General features: G+C 44.2%; 1 protein-coding gene across 1 annotated transcript in view; it reads right to left on the bottom strand.

The window, feature by feature from the left end:
• Window positions 1-12,068: 12,068 nt before the first annotated feature.
• The window catches only part of LOC115207746 (forkhead box protein P4), a gene marked incomplete in the record, with an annotated part of 188,126 nt that continues 182,365 nt past the window's right edge, over window positions 12,069-17,829 (bottom strand). The window contains 1 exon segment of the mRNA XM_029775197.1: window positions 12,069-17,829. This exon segment is cut by the window's right edge and continues 191 nt beyond it.

Genomic DNA, 17,829 nt, shown 5'->3' with positions numbered 1-17,829 from the left:
ATACAAAATGCTCTGAGACCAGGTTGCAGCAGGAGCAGGAAATATTTCATCTTAGAGCCTATACCGAAGCAGGAGATATAAACACAACCATGTACTAATAAGCAAAATATTGAACAACAATTTGTATTTTGCATAGAAGTGTGGGTTGAAGCATTTCTACTTTTAAATTGTTCGAATAGACAATCAGTCTCGCAGAATGCAAGGCCATTGTTTGACTCTCGCTATAGGCAGCATGCATTCTTTTGTTTGAAAGTCACTGCAACAGATGAACACATTCTGCCCACACCTCTACAGAAATGTGATCAAACTTGCCATACAGCAAATTAGGACGTTTTTGTTACCATAAAAGTATAATGGAGGGCGTCTTCCTACTATTTCTAGTATTTGTTGTGTAGTGGGAATAATTGAAACCCGTTATGTCAGAAAAGGAGAGACATGTCCTGCAACATGGTTCTGATTTAGGCCTATAGGTCTATAATAAAAGTCAAATAAATATATCAGGTGACATGCAATCTCCTTACCAATGGCAAATGCATCTGTTTAATTATTAGGCCTATGTTTTAATGTTTTTATTAGCCTACCATTATTATAGGCTAATAACTGTGCATCTCCCATTTATCCCAAACAAACAATAAGCATATTTGCTTGCAATAAGCCTACAGTTGATCAACCTTCTAAAAGTTGTCTACAAGCATGGTTTGACATTAGCAGGAAGATACGTTCACTTTGCCGTCAAGTTCAAAATGGATAAATACCAACTTCTGTGGGAAAAATGCCGCATGCAAGGTTTAGAGTCTTTTTTGTGCTCACGCACCTTTGATAAATGAGGCCCCTGGCCTGGTTGCGGGACTGATGAGAGTCGATGGTGTGATTGACGTGTGGAGGACTGGCGAGGCCACGAGGTAAATCGGTGCGGTTAATCAAATGATGCATTCAAACAAAACAGCCTGCATTTTTCAGAGAGGTGCGTGAGGTTCAACAACACACACGCCCTATCATATTCAATTTGTCTCACAAATAAATCCCTCCTGACACTGAATCCTGACACGAGGCCTGATACTAGGCCTGATACTAGGCCTGACACTGGCCTGACACTAGGCCTGATACTAGGCCTGACACTAGTCCTGACACTGAATCCTGATACTAGGCCTGACACTGAATCCTGACACTAGGCCTGACACTAGGCCTGATACTAGGCCTGACACTGAATCCTGACACTAGGCCTGACACTAGGCCTGACACTGAATCCTGACACTAGGCCTGACACTAGGCCTGACACTAGGCCTGACACTGAATCCTGACACTAGGCCTGACACTAGGCCTGATACTAGGCCTGACACTGAATCCTGACACTAGGCCTGACACTAGGCCTGACACTGAATCCTGACACTGAATCCTGACACTAGGCCTGATACTAGGCCTGACACTGAATCCTGACACTGAATCCTGACACTAGGCCTGACACTGAATCCTGACACTAGGCCTGACACTAGGCCTGACACTAGGCCTGATACTAGGCCTGACACTGAATCCTGACACTGAATCCTGACACTGAATCCTGGCACTAGGCCTGACACTAGGCCTGACACTGAATCCTGACACTAGGCCTGACACTGAATCCTGATACTAGGCCTGACACTGAATCCTGACACTGAATCCTGACACTGAATCCTGACACTAGGCCTGACACTGAATCCTGACACTGAATCCTGACACTAGGCCTGACACTGAATCCTGATACAAGGCCTGACACTAGGCCTGACACTGAATCCTGACACTGAATCCTGACACTAGGCCTGACACTGAATCCTGACACTAGGCCTGACACTAGGCCTGACACTAGGCCTGACACTGAATCCTGACACTAGGCCTGATACTAGGCCTGACACTGAATCCTGACACTGAATCCTGACACTAGGCCTGACACTAGGCCTGACACTAGACCTGACACTGAATCCTGACACTGAATCCTGACACTGAATCCTGGCACTAGGCCTGACACTAGGCCTGACACTGAATCCTGACACTAGGCCTGACACTGAATCCTGATACTAGGCCTGACACTGAATCCTGACACTGAATCCTGACACTGAATCCTGACACTAGGCCTGACACTGAATCCTGACACTGAATCCTGACACTAGGCCTGACACTAGGCCTGACACTAGGCCTGACACTAGGCCTGACACTGAATCCTGACACTAGGCCTGACACTAGGCCTGACACTAGGCCTGACACTAGGCCTGACACTAGGCCTGACACTGAATCCTGACACTAGGCCTGACACTAGGCCTGATACTAGGCCTGACACTAGGCCTGACACTGAATCCTGACACTAGGCCTGACACTGAATCCTGACACTAGGCCTGACACTAGGCCTGACACTAGGCCTGACACTAGGCCTGACACTAGGCCTGACACTGAATCCTGACACTAGGCCTGGGCCAACTGTAGCCTACCATATCTCTTATGAAGATGTTTAGGCTACCGCACAGCTGTTATGAACAATTGTAATTTCATCAATCAAGCAGTCAAATTATATTCGTTGACACATTTCACCCATTTGAAGCAGCTGAATACAAAGCAGCAGGAAGAAAACAGAGAACCCTGAATGTGCATACTGAGGGTTGGCCTATTTAGAAATAGCATGGTTACATACACTCAATTCGTTTAAGACATTTACATGCTTTGCAAGAAGAACGATTTCCCTATTAATCCTGTTTACATAGACACATCTGAAATCAGGCTTGGGACTTTTGATAAGGGACAGTTCGAAATGATTGTGGGGGGGGGATGTTGTGTGTTTTTTGGGGGGGCACAGGGGAGTTACCCCTGGACTACATTTGCCCTTTTGCAGCTTTTACTACCGTAAATTCTGGACTATAAGCCGCAACTTTTTTCCCAGGCTTTGAACCTTAAACAATGACGCGGCTAATATATGGATTTTTCCCGCTTTCAATTTTTTTTTCTCCCCAAAACACATTCTGTGACGTGCTCAGTTTTTTGGCGGTATGAAGCTTTCATTAGACCAATGAAATTGCCGAACGGGTTAAGGTCAAACAGTGACGAGGGCGACAATGAAAACGATCCAATATCGGATGAAGCAATTCTGAGGCTATTCAACTCCGACACCGAAGGAGATGACTTCAGTGGTTTCAGTGCATAGGAGGAGGAAGATAGTGACCAATGACTTTCTTGGTAGGTTACTGTTTACTGCAAATTTTGTATTTTTTGTTACAAGCCGTGTTTCGTTAAAGCCTATTTATTTTTGTTACAAGCCGTGTTTCGTTAAAGCCTGTGTAAAGTTCATTTGTTTCAATGTACCAGTAGGCACCTGCGGCTTATAGACATGTGCGGCTTATTTATGTTCAAAATAATACTTTTTTTAAAATTCAGTCGGTGCGGCTTATATTCAGGTGCGCTCAATAGTCCGGAAATTACGGTATATATTTTCTCCATTCTAGCTAAATTTCCTCATCTGTTTGCATGTGCCTCCCCTATATTAAGGTGTTTTGGTAATTCCCTTATGCACTATGCTTTTCCATGCACTAAATATTACTACACTGCAGATCAATATACACTGAGTGTACAAAACATTAGGAACACCTTCCTAATATTGAGTTGCACCCCCTTTTGCCCTCAGAACAGACTCAATGTGTCGTGGTATGGACTCTACAAGGTGTTGAAAGCGTTCCACAGGGATGCTGGCCCATGTTGACTCCAATGCTTCCCACCGTTGTGTCAAGTTGGCTGAATGTCCTTTGAGTGGTGGGCCATTCTTGATACACACGGGAAACTGTTGAGTGTGAAAAACCCAGCAGCGTTGCAGTTCTTGACACACTCAAACTGGTGCGCCTGGCACCTACTACCATACCCTGTTCAAAGGCACTTACATATTTTGTCTTGCCTATTCACCCTCTGAATGGCACACATACACAATCTACACTATGTCTCAATGGTCTCAAGGATTAAAAATCCTTCTTGAACCTGTCTTTTCTCCTTTGTCTACACTGATGGAAGTGGATTTAACAAATGACAACAATAAGGGATCATAGCTTTCACCTGGATTCACCTGGTCAGTCTATGTCATGGAAAGAGCAGATGTTCCTAATGTTTTGTACACTCAGTGTATACGGTATAAATGTATTTATTTGATGTATTTTTTGCCTCTCGGGCCCTCTACGGGCATGGGCCCAAAGGCTTCAGCCCTGTAAACTCCTGCATTATTCCGGCCCTGCTTTTCAGTACGTTTATAAGCATACTAATAATTGGATATTAAACTGATTATGGTATGGCACTAGTCATGTAAACACTTTACTCTGCTTATGTTAATTGGTGTAATCAAAGTAAGCATACACTGATTAAAACCTGTTTTTCTGAGCAATGTTTTGAATTATTAGGACGTTTAAACAGCTTAATCAGCGTTCCAGCGGTGTATTTGATCTACACATGTGCCAGCACCGGTAGTACACGCCTGGTAGTGCACGTCTGGTAGTGCACGTCTGGTAGTGCACGCCTGGTAGTGCACGCCTGGTAGTGCACGCCTGTTAGTGCACGCCTGGTAGTGCACGTCTGGTAGTGCACGTCTGGTAGTGCACGCCTGGTAGTGCACGTCTGGTAGTGCACGTCTGGTAGTGCACGCCTGGTAGTGCACGCCTGGTAGTGCAAGCCTCCCTCTTATACTTGTGTGAAGAATCAAATATGATTCACTAAAATAACATGGTTGCTGTATTCATCAAAGTCCCATCAGGTCTGATTTCAGATGTCCATGGAAACAGGATTATTAGGAAAGTCCGTCTTCTTGCAAAGCATGTACATTTTTAAATTGAACTATTATATTAATCTGACTATTCATAATAGTCCTATTATTGTGTGCATGTAAATAACCATATTCAATGTCCCTGTATGATCCTACTGATGTTTTTAGGACATAGGCTACTCTGAAAGACCACGACTAATGGAATGATAGGGTCTGCACAGTGCTAATGTAGTTCTTTAACCCAAAACTAAAGTATTGTGTAATTGGTCAGCTGCTCAATTATGCTTATGTATTCTGTCCACGAGAGATACTCAGTGCGTACTCAACTGTTCTAACACAAGCCTTTACTATAGTAACGAGAGAGATACTCAGTGCATACTCAACTGCTCCAACACAAGCCTTTACTATAGTAACGAGAGAGATACTCAGTGCATACTCAACTGCTCCAACACAAGACTTTACTATAGTAACGAGAGAGATACTCAGTGCATACTCAACTGCTCCAACACAAGCCTTTAGTATAGTAACGAGAGAATGTTTGAGAGCTGCCAAACATCAGTTGGGTCCACACTGTCTGGTTACTGGCCCACAACAGGGTGTGTTTAACTATATTATCACACTCCGCTCTGGTCTGCACCACATGATTGGGGCCAGGAGTAGCCAAATATGTCACTGGCCCGAAAAATTCCACACCTCTGCCTTCTCCGATCAAATCACTTTCCAGTGGATGAAACATAAAATACAGCACAGGAAGCTGCTTCCCGGCATGCAGCTAAACAGATATAGGATCAGACTACTTGTTAAACTATTACACCAGGTTAGCCTAGATAGGGTCTGGGCTCTTGGCAGTGTACTGTACTATACTACCCTGGGGAAAACTTTCCCATATATTTGGGATGGAAGCCTGCAGATTTCTCCTAATGCATAGAACTGGGTCTATACAACAGTGGTCAATGGACTCTACTTTAAACAACATGAGGTATGGAAAGGTCTGGCAAACAGGTTTTGGAGTACAGTATTGCTCTAAAGATTGAGTATTTACACCATGAAAGCCTGTTGTTCTCATCTAGTGGCTAACGCCTGTAGGAAGTCTTATTTTTTAGCACTACAGATAACACAGGAAAATGCAACACAACATACACAATACAACACACTGACCTCCAGCAGGCAGGGAGAGGGCAAGGTAAAGAGGGAGCCAGTGGAAGGGTGTATTAGGGAAGGAGAGGACAGGGAGGGAAGGAAGGGAAAGGGACAAGAGAGGGAGAGAGAAAGAGAGTGACTGTGCAAGAATTAGAAGAGGAGGTCAGGTTAAAAGTGAGAATTTGGTAGAGCTAAAGGTGTTGGCAATACTGTGTGTGTGTGTGTGTGTGTGTGCGAGACTTTGACCACCGCTACGTGCTGCAGATATCTGCAGGGAGGTTTTGGGGAGTATTGTTTTAAACTTTTGACGTTGATTGTTTTCAATGGGTTTGAATAGTCTGGCGTCACTGGGGAGAGGAGAGTGGGAGAAAGAGAGGAGAGAGGGAGGAGGGTGAAAATGTGGTTCCAATCACTCACAAAGATGCTTTTGTTCTACGGCTGAGGCCCTCACTCTCTTAGTGAGCCCTCAGGAGCCTGCAGACTGGAGCTCTCCTCTCATCACAGGCCTTATTATACTGAAGATGACTGCACTTCCAGGTACAGTTTGGGTGGCTGCTACAGCATGGACCTGGGAGGGGGCATTTATTACAACTAGCTGCAAACTGGGTGACATAAGGTGACATTTAGCTGACATAGGGTGACATTTAGGTGATATAGGGTGACATTTAGGTGACATAGGGTGACATTTAGGTGACATAGGCTGATATAGGGTGACATTTAGGTGAAATAAGGTGACAGGTGATATAGGCTGACATTTAGGTGACATAGAGTGACAGTTAGGTGATATAGTGTGACATTTAAGTGACATAGGGTGACATTTTGATAGCACAAAAATGCTTCTTAAATGATCTTAATACCAATTGTATCCAACATGAGTATATTTAAAACCATTATTCCATTAGCATACTTTATTGGTATGTTTGTGTGTATGTCACACTTTTTGTCCTGACCACAGAGTGAGAGCACAGTAGGCCTCTTCTCTTCATTTAACCCAACCAAACCGATCCAAGCCGAGGAAAGTAACCAAAATAGCTGTCGTGTTTTGTTTAGAGTGAGTCAACATACAGGAGAGCAAAAACAGCCTAAACACACACACACACACACACACACACACACACACACACACACACACACACACACACACACACACACACACACACACACACACACACACACACACACACACACACACACACACACACACACACACACACACACACACAGAGAGAGAGGCAGCGAGAGGTCTCTGTACAGTATGAGCTGGACTCAGAAGGTCTCCCTGGACCTCAGTGTTTCAGTGTTCCTCTCAGAGCTACAGCTAACAGCTAGCCAAGACCCTGCCGGAGGGGCTTTATCCTCTTCCTCTAACACACACGCCTTCACACACACTCATATGCATGTACCGCGTACACACACATGCGAACCAGCATGAATGCAAAAATACATGCTCACATACACATACACACCTGTTACATAAGCACAGAAATTCACAAGCCAATAGAATGCACACAGACACATAAACTCCAACTCTAAAGAGCCCAGGTTTGTACAGTACTTCTCTCCAGAAAATAATAAGAAATAGTTTAATATAAATTAGTTACACGTCTAAGCCAAACAATACTGAACCAAGTATGAAATGTCTGTGTGTTGCCCCTGCACCTTGGCTCACCTTGTGTACAGTACAGAGTTTCTATTTAGTATGCATACGGCAGTGTATGTTTGTGCGTCTTTAGTATGCATACGACAGGGTCTCTCCCAAACCAAACGTTACAGGGATTTAAGAGCCAAGAACACATTTCCTCCCTCGTGACTAACAGAACAGTTCACAAAAAGCACCAGATTAAATAAAGTTTCAACTTTCCAAAAACATTGAACAGTATAAAAAAAAGTCCCTGTGGCAACAGATCCACAGTGGCGCGCCAAGGTTTACAGATAAGCTTAAGGGCATGTTTCAAACCCTGAGGAGAGGGAGATGGGGAAGACGGGGAAAGGTAGTGAAAGAAAGAGGTGGAGAATGAAGGATGGAGAGAGGAAGGGAAGGAGAGAGGAAGAGAAGAGGGGGTTAAGAGAAGGGGGAGAGAGATAGAGAAAGGAAAGGAACCTGATCTCTCTCAGCTGGGCTGGAATAACACACCTCCACCCAGTGGCTGTCTGAGTCTGTCAGGGGTGAGAGAGTTCTAACACACCTCCACCCAGTGGCTGTCTGAGTCTGTCAGGGGTGAGAGAGTTCTGACACACCTCCACCCAGTGGCTGTCTGAGTCTGTCAGGGGTGAGAGAGTTCTGACACACCTCCACCCAGTGGCTGTCTGAGTCTGTCAGGGGTGAGAGAGTTCTAACACACCTCCACCCAGTGGCTGTCTGAGTCTGTCAGGGGTGAGGGAGTTCTAACACACCTCCACCCAGTGGCTGTCTGAGTCTGTCAGGGGTGAGAGAGTTCTAACACACCTCCACCCAGTGGCTGTCTGAGTCTGTCAGGGGTGAGAGAGTTCTAACACACCTCCACCCAGTGGCTGTCTGAGTCTGTCAGGGGTGAGAGAGTTCTAACACACCTCCACCCAGTGGCTGTCTGAGTCTGTCAGGGGTGAGAGAGTTCTAACACACCTCCACCCAGTGGCTGTCTGAGTCTGTCAGGGGTGAGAGAGTTCTGACACACCTCCACCCAGTGGCTGTCTGAGTCTGTCAGGGGTGAGAGAGTTCTAACACACCTCCACCCAGTGGCTGTCTGAGTCTGTCAGGGGTGAGAGAGTTCTAACACACCTCCACCCAGTGGCTGTCTGAGTCTGTCAGGGGTGAGAGAGTTCTAACACACCTCCACCCAGTGGCTGTCTGAGTCTGTCAGGGGTGAGAGAGTTCTAACACACCTCCACCCAGTGGCTGTCTGAGTCTGTCAGGGGTGAGAGAGTTCTAACACACCTCCACCCAGTGGCTGTCTGAGTCTGTCAGGGGTGAGAGAGTTCTAGCACACCTCCACCCAGTGGCTGTCTGAGTCTGTCAGGGGTGAGAGAGTTCTAACACACCTCCACCCAGTGGCTGTCTGTCTGTCAGGGGTGAGAGAGTTCTGACACACCTCCACCCAGTGGCTGTCTGAGTCTGTCAGGGGTGAGAGAGTTCTAACACACCTCCACCCAGTGGCTGTCTGAGTCTGTCAGGGGTGAGAGAGTTCTGACACACCTCCACCCAGTGGCTGTCTGAGTCTGTCAGGGGTGAGAGAGTTCTGACACACCTCCACCCAGTGGCTGTCTAAGTCTGTCAGGGGTGAGAGAGTTCTGACACACCTCCACCCAGTGGCTGTCTGAGTCTGTCAGGGGTGAGAGAGTTCTAACACACCTCCACCCAGTGGCTGTCTGAGTCTGTCAGGGGTGAGAGAGTTCTAACACACCTCCACCCAGTGGCTGTCTGAGTCTGTCAGGGGTGAGAGAGTTCTAACACACCTCCACCCAGTGGCTGTCTGAGTCTGTCAGGGGTGAGAGAGTTCTAACACACCTCCACCCAGTGGCTGTCTGAGTCTGTCAGGGGTGAGAGAGTTCTAACACACCTCCACCCAGTGGCTGTCTGAGTCTGTCAGGGGTGAGAGAGTTCTAACACACCTCCACCCAGTGGCTGTCTGAGTCTGTCAGGGGTGAGAGAGTTCTAACACACCTCCACCCAGTGGCTGTCTGAGTCTGTCAGGGGTGAGAGAGTTCTAACACACCTCCACCCAGTGGCTGTCTGAGTCTGTCAGGGGTGAGAGAGTTCTAACACACCTCCACCCAGTGGCTGTCTGAGTCTGTCAGGGGTGAGAGAGTTCTAACACACAGTAATTGGGTCTGAATGTATCTGTGTTGTGAGTTGCTTCTGACTAACACAGCATATTTGGAGCCACAATGAAACATTGTAACTAAAAGGAACCTGTTACTATGTATGTGTTATAGATCATCCTTGGTCTGATCTAAATGTTACTATGTATGTGTTATAGATCATCCTTGGTCTGATCTAAATGTTCTACTGTATGTGTTATAGATCATCCTTGGTCTGATCTAAATGTTCTACTGTATGTGTTATAGATCATCCTTGGTCTGATCTAAATGTTCTACTGTATGTGTTATAGATCATCCTTGGTCTGATCTAAATGTTCTACTGTATGTGTTATAGATCATCCTTGGTCTGATCTAAATGTTCTACTGTATGTGTTATAGATCATCCTTGGTCTGATCTAAATGTTCTAACTGTCTGTGTTATAGATCATCCTTGGTCTGATCTAAATGTTCTACTGTATGTGTTATAGATCATCCTTGGTCTGATCTAAATGTTCTACTGTATGTGTTATAGATCATCCTTGGTCTGATCTAAATGTTCTACTGTATGTGTTATAGATCATCCTTGGTCTGATCTAAATGTTCTACTGTATGTGTTATAGATCATCCTTGGTCTGATCTAAATGTTCTCAGTGATTACCAGATCAGTGATGACCAGATCAGTGATGACCAGATCAGTGGTTACCAGATCAGTGATTACCAGATCAGTGATTACCAGATCAGTGATTACCAGATCAGTGGTTACCAGATCAGTGATGACCAGATCAGTGATTACCAGATCAGTGATGACCAGATCAGTGATTACCAAATCAGTGATTACCAGATCAGTGATGACCAGATCAGTGATTATCAGATCAGTGATGACCAGATCAGTGATTACCAGATCAGTGATGACCAGATCAGTGATTACCAGATCAGTGATGACCAGATCAGTTATTACCAGATCAGTGATGACCAGATCAGTGATTACCAGATCAGTGATGACCAGATCAGTGATTACCAGATCAGTGATTACCAGATCAGTGATTACCAGATCAGTGGTCAAGGAAGGAAGAAAGGAAGGGAAGAGTGAAGGAAGAATTTAGTATGTGAACAGGCCCAGTGTCCTCCAGGCTGTGTGTCTACTAGGAAGGAAGAAAGGAAGGAGTCATGTCAACAGTATGTGAACAGGCCCAGTGTCCTCCAGGCTGTGTGTCTACTAGGAAGGAAGAAAGGAAGGAATCATGTCAACAGTATGTGAACAGGCCCAGTGTCCTCCAGGCTGTGTGTCTACTAGGAAGGAAGAAAGGAAGGAATCATGTCAACAGTATGTGAACAGGCCCAGTGTCCTTCAGGCTGTGTGTCTACTAGGAAGGAAGAAAGGAAGGAATCATGTCAACAGTATGTGAACAGGCCCAGTGTCCTTCAGGCTGCATGTTTAGAAGCAGTTGCTTCTGTTGTCTGGTTTGTTTACCCCTCCTGGTGGCCACACACTGTATCACAGCAACAGCTGCTGACCGACTCATTCAAGGAAGACCGAGTATCAGCTTACCCTTCCCAAACCCTAACCTTGACCATTTGGGCGGAAGCACAAAAATGGATAAGGGTCAGGAGAGAGAAAGCTGAGGACTTCCTCACTGTTACCACTGTGATATTAGAGCATGTAGACACAAACTACTGATAAATGAGCACTACAACTGAGGGGAAAACAAGGTGAGCACTATGTCATGCAGTCAAAGTGCTGAATATGATTTGATACATGTCATCAGCTAAATGAGAGACTGGTAGAGGACGGAATGTCTCTCAGCAGACAGACTCCATACTAGTCCAGATGGTTCCCTTGACACACACACCACACACTAACTGAGCCCTGCTCTCACACTCTGCCCCTTTGCCTCAATAATGATGGGGTGATGAGTGAGTCCACCTACAGTATGTGCTGTGTTGGTGTGTGTGTATTGTGTGTGTGTGCTCCTTGCCAGAGCCAGTGTTTGTTCTGAGGCCTCGCCCTGCCTGCCACTCTGATTCAGAGCACATTTCCCTCCTCTCTCCCTCTCTTCTTCTCTCCCTCTCTTATACACACAATGGAAGTCTTTCTAAAACTCTGTAAGTGTGAAACGTTGGTGAGCTGGGGAGAAAGAGAAGTGCAGGAGTTGAGAGAGGGAGTAGTGGGCACAGCTATGGTGTAGGCAGCTGTATAGTATGAGGTAGGCACTTGCTTGAACTATGGCTCCATCCCTTTACCTCTAGGATGAATCTGTATGTGCGCATGCGTGTGTGTGTGTGTGTGTGTGTGTGTGTGTGTGTGTGTGTGTGTGTGTGTGTGTGTGTGTGTGTACGTAAGGGCAGTCTCCTTCCACCTAGCCAGATAAAGAACATCACGCTGACACAGTCAGACAGTGTAATAAGTATTTTATTGCATTTTATAATGCCATTGTCAATAATTAGTACAGATTACATGCAACTAGACCTACTGTACAGCTGTTTTATTGTCTGCATGGACAGACACAAGAAGATTCAGGTTACAAATACACAGATATATGTGTGTTTTATACAGCATGAGGAAAGGGGCAGTGACTGGCATTACATGGCCACCCAGGGAAGGGGCAAAGGGCAAAGGGCAAAGGTCTCGGTGGCAGTTGCCTTTTTTTAAACCTCTTTTAGACCGTCTGAAAAACCACCCCTGCTCCTACTGTACCCCTTCGCCTGGGTCACACTTACAAAGTAAACAAACAGAATGAAATAAAAAGATAAAAGAGAGGTAAACAGGTAAACTGAAACTAAGTAACGTTACAGAGAGTCACTGCTGAAAATGTACACACATTCCTAAGATACAACCAGAGGACAGCTGAAGTGGTAGTTCCATTTTTCTGGGCCGTGAAGTTAATAATACCATCGGGCAACACCCCTTTAAGACCTCTTCTCCTCGACATGACACCTCAGAGCTGTCCAATCATAGAGCGGGGGCGGGCCCAAGTAGGACCCCGGAGTCACTAATGATCCAATAGGAAGAGTGCTTGTCTGAGAGATGATAGTGATTGGGATAGCGTAGAATGGTTTGAGGTATGGGAAGTAGCTTGTGGTATATTACATTGCTAATACAGGACCTTCACCTTGGCGTTGCTCTAGAGAATTGCCTAGGGTTGGTTTGGTTACGGGTGTGGTAGTCTGTTAGCTGATGTGCCACGGCCACTCACAAAACCTTCGGTGCATGACTGAAGATGAACTGCATTTCTGAAAGCCATTAGAATGTGTGTGTGTCAGTGTGTTTGGGAATACAAGAAAACAAAGATTCTGATTGGACAAACGTCACCAGGTGTGTGACTCAGGGCCACGCCCAGTTGCCCTGTGGAGTGATTGACAGCTGTGAGGCTTAAAGGTCATCAGGAATGACTGGGGTCAGGGATCAGAGGACACATATTGGCACCTTAAGGACCAAAAACGTCACCTCAACATTGCTTCATCTTCAAACATATTTTCTTCAATAATTTTTCTCTCTTTTTTCTGAGGTTTTGGTCCTGTCTTAGAGAAAAGTCCTTCTGAGGTATCATCAATACATAATGAAGTCAACTTTTTACATTGTTTTCAGTAAGTTTTTCTTTTTCTTTCCTTAAAAATGCATAAATGCAGTACAGAGACAAAAGTATCAAAATAGACCTAGCTAAGATAAATATACAAACAGGTATTATCTAAACCACTTATCTAACTTTAATTATTTAATTTTTTAGAGATAATACACTTAAAAAATCATCGTCCCAGACGTTTTTATGAAGAAAACTGAAAAAAAGGACAAAACAAAAACTATTAAACCCAGATACCTGCAGCACTTAATATGATAAAATACATACACTTCAGCATTAGCAATACAGTATAGGAATCAGAGCTGGAAGCTTTACAATAGCTAAACAGGTGCAGAAAATGAACACAACAGAAAATCAAAAAGACATAATGGGAAAGAATGCCCTCGAGAGTTAAGCCAAGCGTTAATATACAATAATACATCATAACAGCCAAGGAAGGAACAGAACCGTCTATGGCGATCTGTCAACACCATCAACCAATGTCAATCTACATCTTTATAAAACAGCGTGGTTTACAGGTGTACCTTAAAGCACGATAATTCAAAGATCATTTATATTTACTGAATGCAGCAGTTCCTCATTCATGACAGTTTGGATCATAACAATAATAATAGCAGTAATGATAAATTCCTTTGTAAGCGTGTGTTATTATTGCCCGTCTCCCAGCGAGTGGCGATTGAGGGTGTACAGTGTACAGTAAGCTCTGTGTTTGTCTTTGGATAGTATCTTTAGTTACTCAGAGCCTCTCCTCAGCTGTCTGAACCACAGGGGCCACCAGGGGCCCGGCTCCTAGTGACAGCGGCCACTATTCACCATGAGGGGACAGCTCCATGTCACAGGGATTATACTCCCAGCTCTGACTGGTACTCAGGGCCCTTTGGACTGAACTCAGACTGTAAGAGTGTGTGTCTTTTATCGCTGCCATCTTACAGCCCTTTTCTGCATTAATGTGAAGTGCAGGCCGCTGGCGTGTGGCGGGCACTAGTGTGTGTGTGGCCCACTGGCGGGTGCCGGGCACTGATATATTCTGCCCCTCCTCCCTCCTGACAATCAGCTTCCTGCCCCATTGAGTCGCCGCTAACGACCGGACTATCATTGGCTGCCGGCAAAGCCTGCTCATCAATATGCGTGATATACAATTAGAGCGCCCAATTAAGAGGCTGTTCATGGAGCCATATGCTAATGAAGCACAGAGACAGCCAATAATACCCAGCTGAGAGCAGACCTTTAAACCACTTCACTCTTAGGAGAACGCCTCGGTTCTCTGTGGTTTTAGGAGGTAGTCATCTTTAACGGGATGCAACGTTGTTGTAACGTCTCTTTGTTTTTGCGCTCACGCTCGTGAATTTGGAGTCCAGATAGCAAGACAAGCTTTTTCAGCCCCACAAAATGTGTAGTAACAGTAAGCTGTGTTTTGGTATATTTCACTATTATTATTGAGGAAGAATGGGAAAAAAAACTGAAATATTTAGGGTCTCCAGTCTCCCATTTGCTTTTATTGTGTGAACCATTTTGAAAAGGAGGTAGTGTTATTTTTGGTTTTTACTCTCGTTTCAAGGTGTCCCTCTCCCACTTTGTTTGTTATAAAACAATCTGATGATGTGAAGCATCATAACCCTACTTAGACAGGAGACAGTGCTGTTTTACACAGGAAGTCAATACAAAGACTCCTCTATTTAAAAAAGAAAGCAAATGGTCTGAAGTGAAGAGTTGATTTGACAAAACTCTTCCCCGAATGTTGTTTTAGAGAAAAATACATAAGTTGACATGTCCCTTGGTTTGTTCCTTTTACATATGCATGGTTTTGTGGTTTGTCAGTTGTTCCCTCTTTGCTGTAAATATCACCAGTGGTCATAATGGTATGTCTGTTCTGAATAGCCCTCCCTCCCTGTCCATTGATGTGATGTTTGGGATGACAGCTTCAAACTGTCTTTATCACAACTACTCACAGCACATCTGAGACTGGGGATATGAATGTGTTTCTATAGCAATGTGAGAGCATGAAGACAATATAGGAGTGAACAATTATCATTGTTCCTATGTATTATAACACTTGTCCTTTTTGGTATTTGTTAAACTGTTGTGTCTGCAGGAGTATACTGTAGGTGAGCACTACAGAAGGTACTGTAAGTAAACGGTTCATGGCTAAACGGTTCACGGCTAGACAATTGGACTTTGTTATTCAGTCTAACTGGTACCGGGTCAAGAAGATAACATTCTGCTGCATAGCACGAAGGGATGTTTGAATTTATAGTGTTGAGTTTCACAATGAAAGCATCGTTTTGGTTGAGGAAATTAATCCAAACATGCATTATTGCAGTGCAATAACAATGTCTTTTTTTGGCCCGGTATCCCAGTTAATAGACAACTGACAACAGCCCACAGTTAGTTTTTTTGCTGGCTTCTAGTGTCACATAAAGGGATATAAATGTTGTGTTCAAGTGCCTTATGAGGGTAAGATAATTATTTGCCATCTTTAACTGTAAAGCCCATCTTAGGCCTGCCCACAGCGGAGCTTCTCTTAGGGTTGTGTTTGAAACACAGGTAGCCTGAGCATGGAGAGATACACATTTAAATCGAAGGAATTGCAAGAGGTTGTTTGTTAATACTGGTTTTGGACTTCTACCATAGCATACCTAATGTGAGTCGTCATTCACACCAGTTAACACGTATGTAAAAAGCTTTTAACATCACCAAATTCTATTTTGCATTTTATACTTTGGTTTTTGGAATGGTCAGTACTGTCATGAACAAATTCAACGCAAGAGTTACGATAATACAATGATAACTTAGATTTCAGGTGTTGGTTGTCTTTTGGCCAGTTCTTTAGAGGAAAAACTCAGAAAGGGGAAAAATAAACTACAGGGTTTTTGGTTTTCTACACATTTCTTTGGTTACCTGTAACAAAAATAAAATGGGAAAAAAGCAGAAAATACATTAAAATAATGTGTTTAAATTTGGTATGGCACTGCAGAGAAGGTAATGCTTTTATGCTCACTGAAAACAAAAGATTTGTAATCTCACATGCTATTCCTTTAGTCCAACTCACACAGTGAATTGCAGATAGCTTCTATACAGTAACTATAGTAACAATAGAACTTTGAACTGAAACTGAGTTGCCACATTTTGGTGTCCCGCAGAAAGAATTCCCCTTATTTCGTTAACATTTTGGACACTTTGTGGGATGAGGTATTCTCTGACCGTAATAATATCTTTTTTAAAGCATTGCTTTGTATCACAGCTGATGTTTCTCAACTAACTACGAGAAGATAAAATAAAAAGGAATGAGTTGAAAAGGAATAATAAAATGTATGATAAACTGTGGGGATAATGAGTGAGTGTTCTCAGGAGCTGAGGCCCCAGGTCCTAAGTGCTATTCTCAATCTCCTGCCATCTAACCTGGCACACCCAGACACACAGAAAGGTATTCAGCATAGGGTGGGTATTTTTGGAACAACGCTTTCTTTGCTGACAATACTAGTATAGAATGGTGTGAACCAGCAGAGTCAATAAAAACAAAAAACTACAAAATACACTTTGAAACAGAATTATATCACCATGGAAATATTGACCCTAAAAAATAAACAAAGAAACCATCAAATAAAAGAAAATGTGAAAAAGATGCCACTTTTTGGATGTAAAATGTTTCGTATTCCATAATCCTCAACCATTTTATTAAGATATCGCTGTGTGGATGCTCCCTCCCTCCCTCCCTCCCTCTCTCATCCCTCTCTTTCTCTCTCTCTCATGGTCTGGGGCCCATCACTCTATCACGCATGAAGAAGGAGTTATGCAACAAAGGATCCTCTTCCTGAAATCTGTTTTGTGGGGATGGGGGATTTCTTCTTTCTGTGTTTGGCATTAGGAGGAGAGAGAGTCTTGTCTGGCTTGGGCAGAGAACGGGTAGAGAGTGGGCATAGGGCAGAGTCCTGCCATCCAGTCTCAGTCTCACCTATGGATCACTGACTGGCTTGTACGCTTGGTTTCTGATGTGTGAGCAGATGTGGGGTAATCTTTGAGAAAACTACAACTGTCTTTCCTTCTCTCTCAGTTAACAGAAGAAAATAAAAATCAACTGACAGGATCAGAGGAGAAGTTTACACATCCTGGTGACTGTTCCAAAATATATATATACATGATCTGGTGTGTGTGTGTCTCTACACTCTCCCTCACACACACCTGTATGTATATTTAAGTGGTGTGAACATCAAACTACCAGCACTAAAGGACTGTAGGGTGGATAGACCATCTGTCACAATCAGCAGGGAGAGGAGGACAGAGGAGAAGAGAAGAGGGGACCTCCATATCACCACTGAGAGCTGTCTCTCTGGCAATACGCTGCTCATAGGGTGGGGGAGGAGGGAGGGGGTGAAAACGTATGGGGATAAAGCAATGCTCCAGAGTGTTATTTTGGCATCGGTACATAACGGAGGTCTAACCCTGTTTGAAGTTTCTCATTGTTGTTGGTTTCTTGCTCTAAAAAAAAATCATACTTTTTTTTTTAAACTCTCTATATCTTCTGTTTTATGTGTCATAATTTCTCTTCCCTCCAATGGAGGGGGCGGGATTAAACCT

This window comes from Salmo trutta, chromosome 14, assembly GCF_901001165.1.
Source record: "Salmo trutta chromosome 14, fSalTru1.1, whole genome shotgun sequence".
In the NCBI taxonomy this organism is placed as follows: domain Eukaryota; kingdom Metazoa; phylum Chordata; class Actinopteri; order Salmoniformes; family Salmonidae; genus Salmo; species Salmo trutta.
Note: the sequence above shows the minus strand (reverse complement) of the source record. Positions and strands in the feature narration are given on the sequence as shown.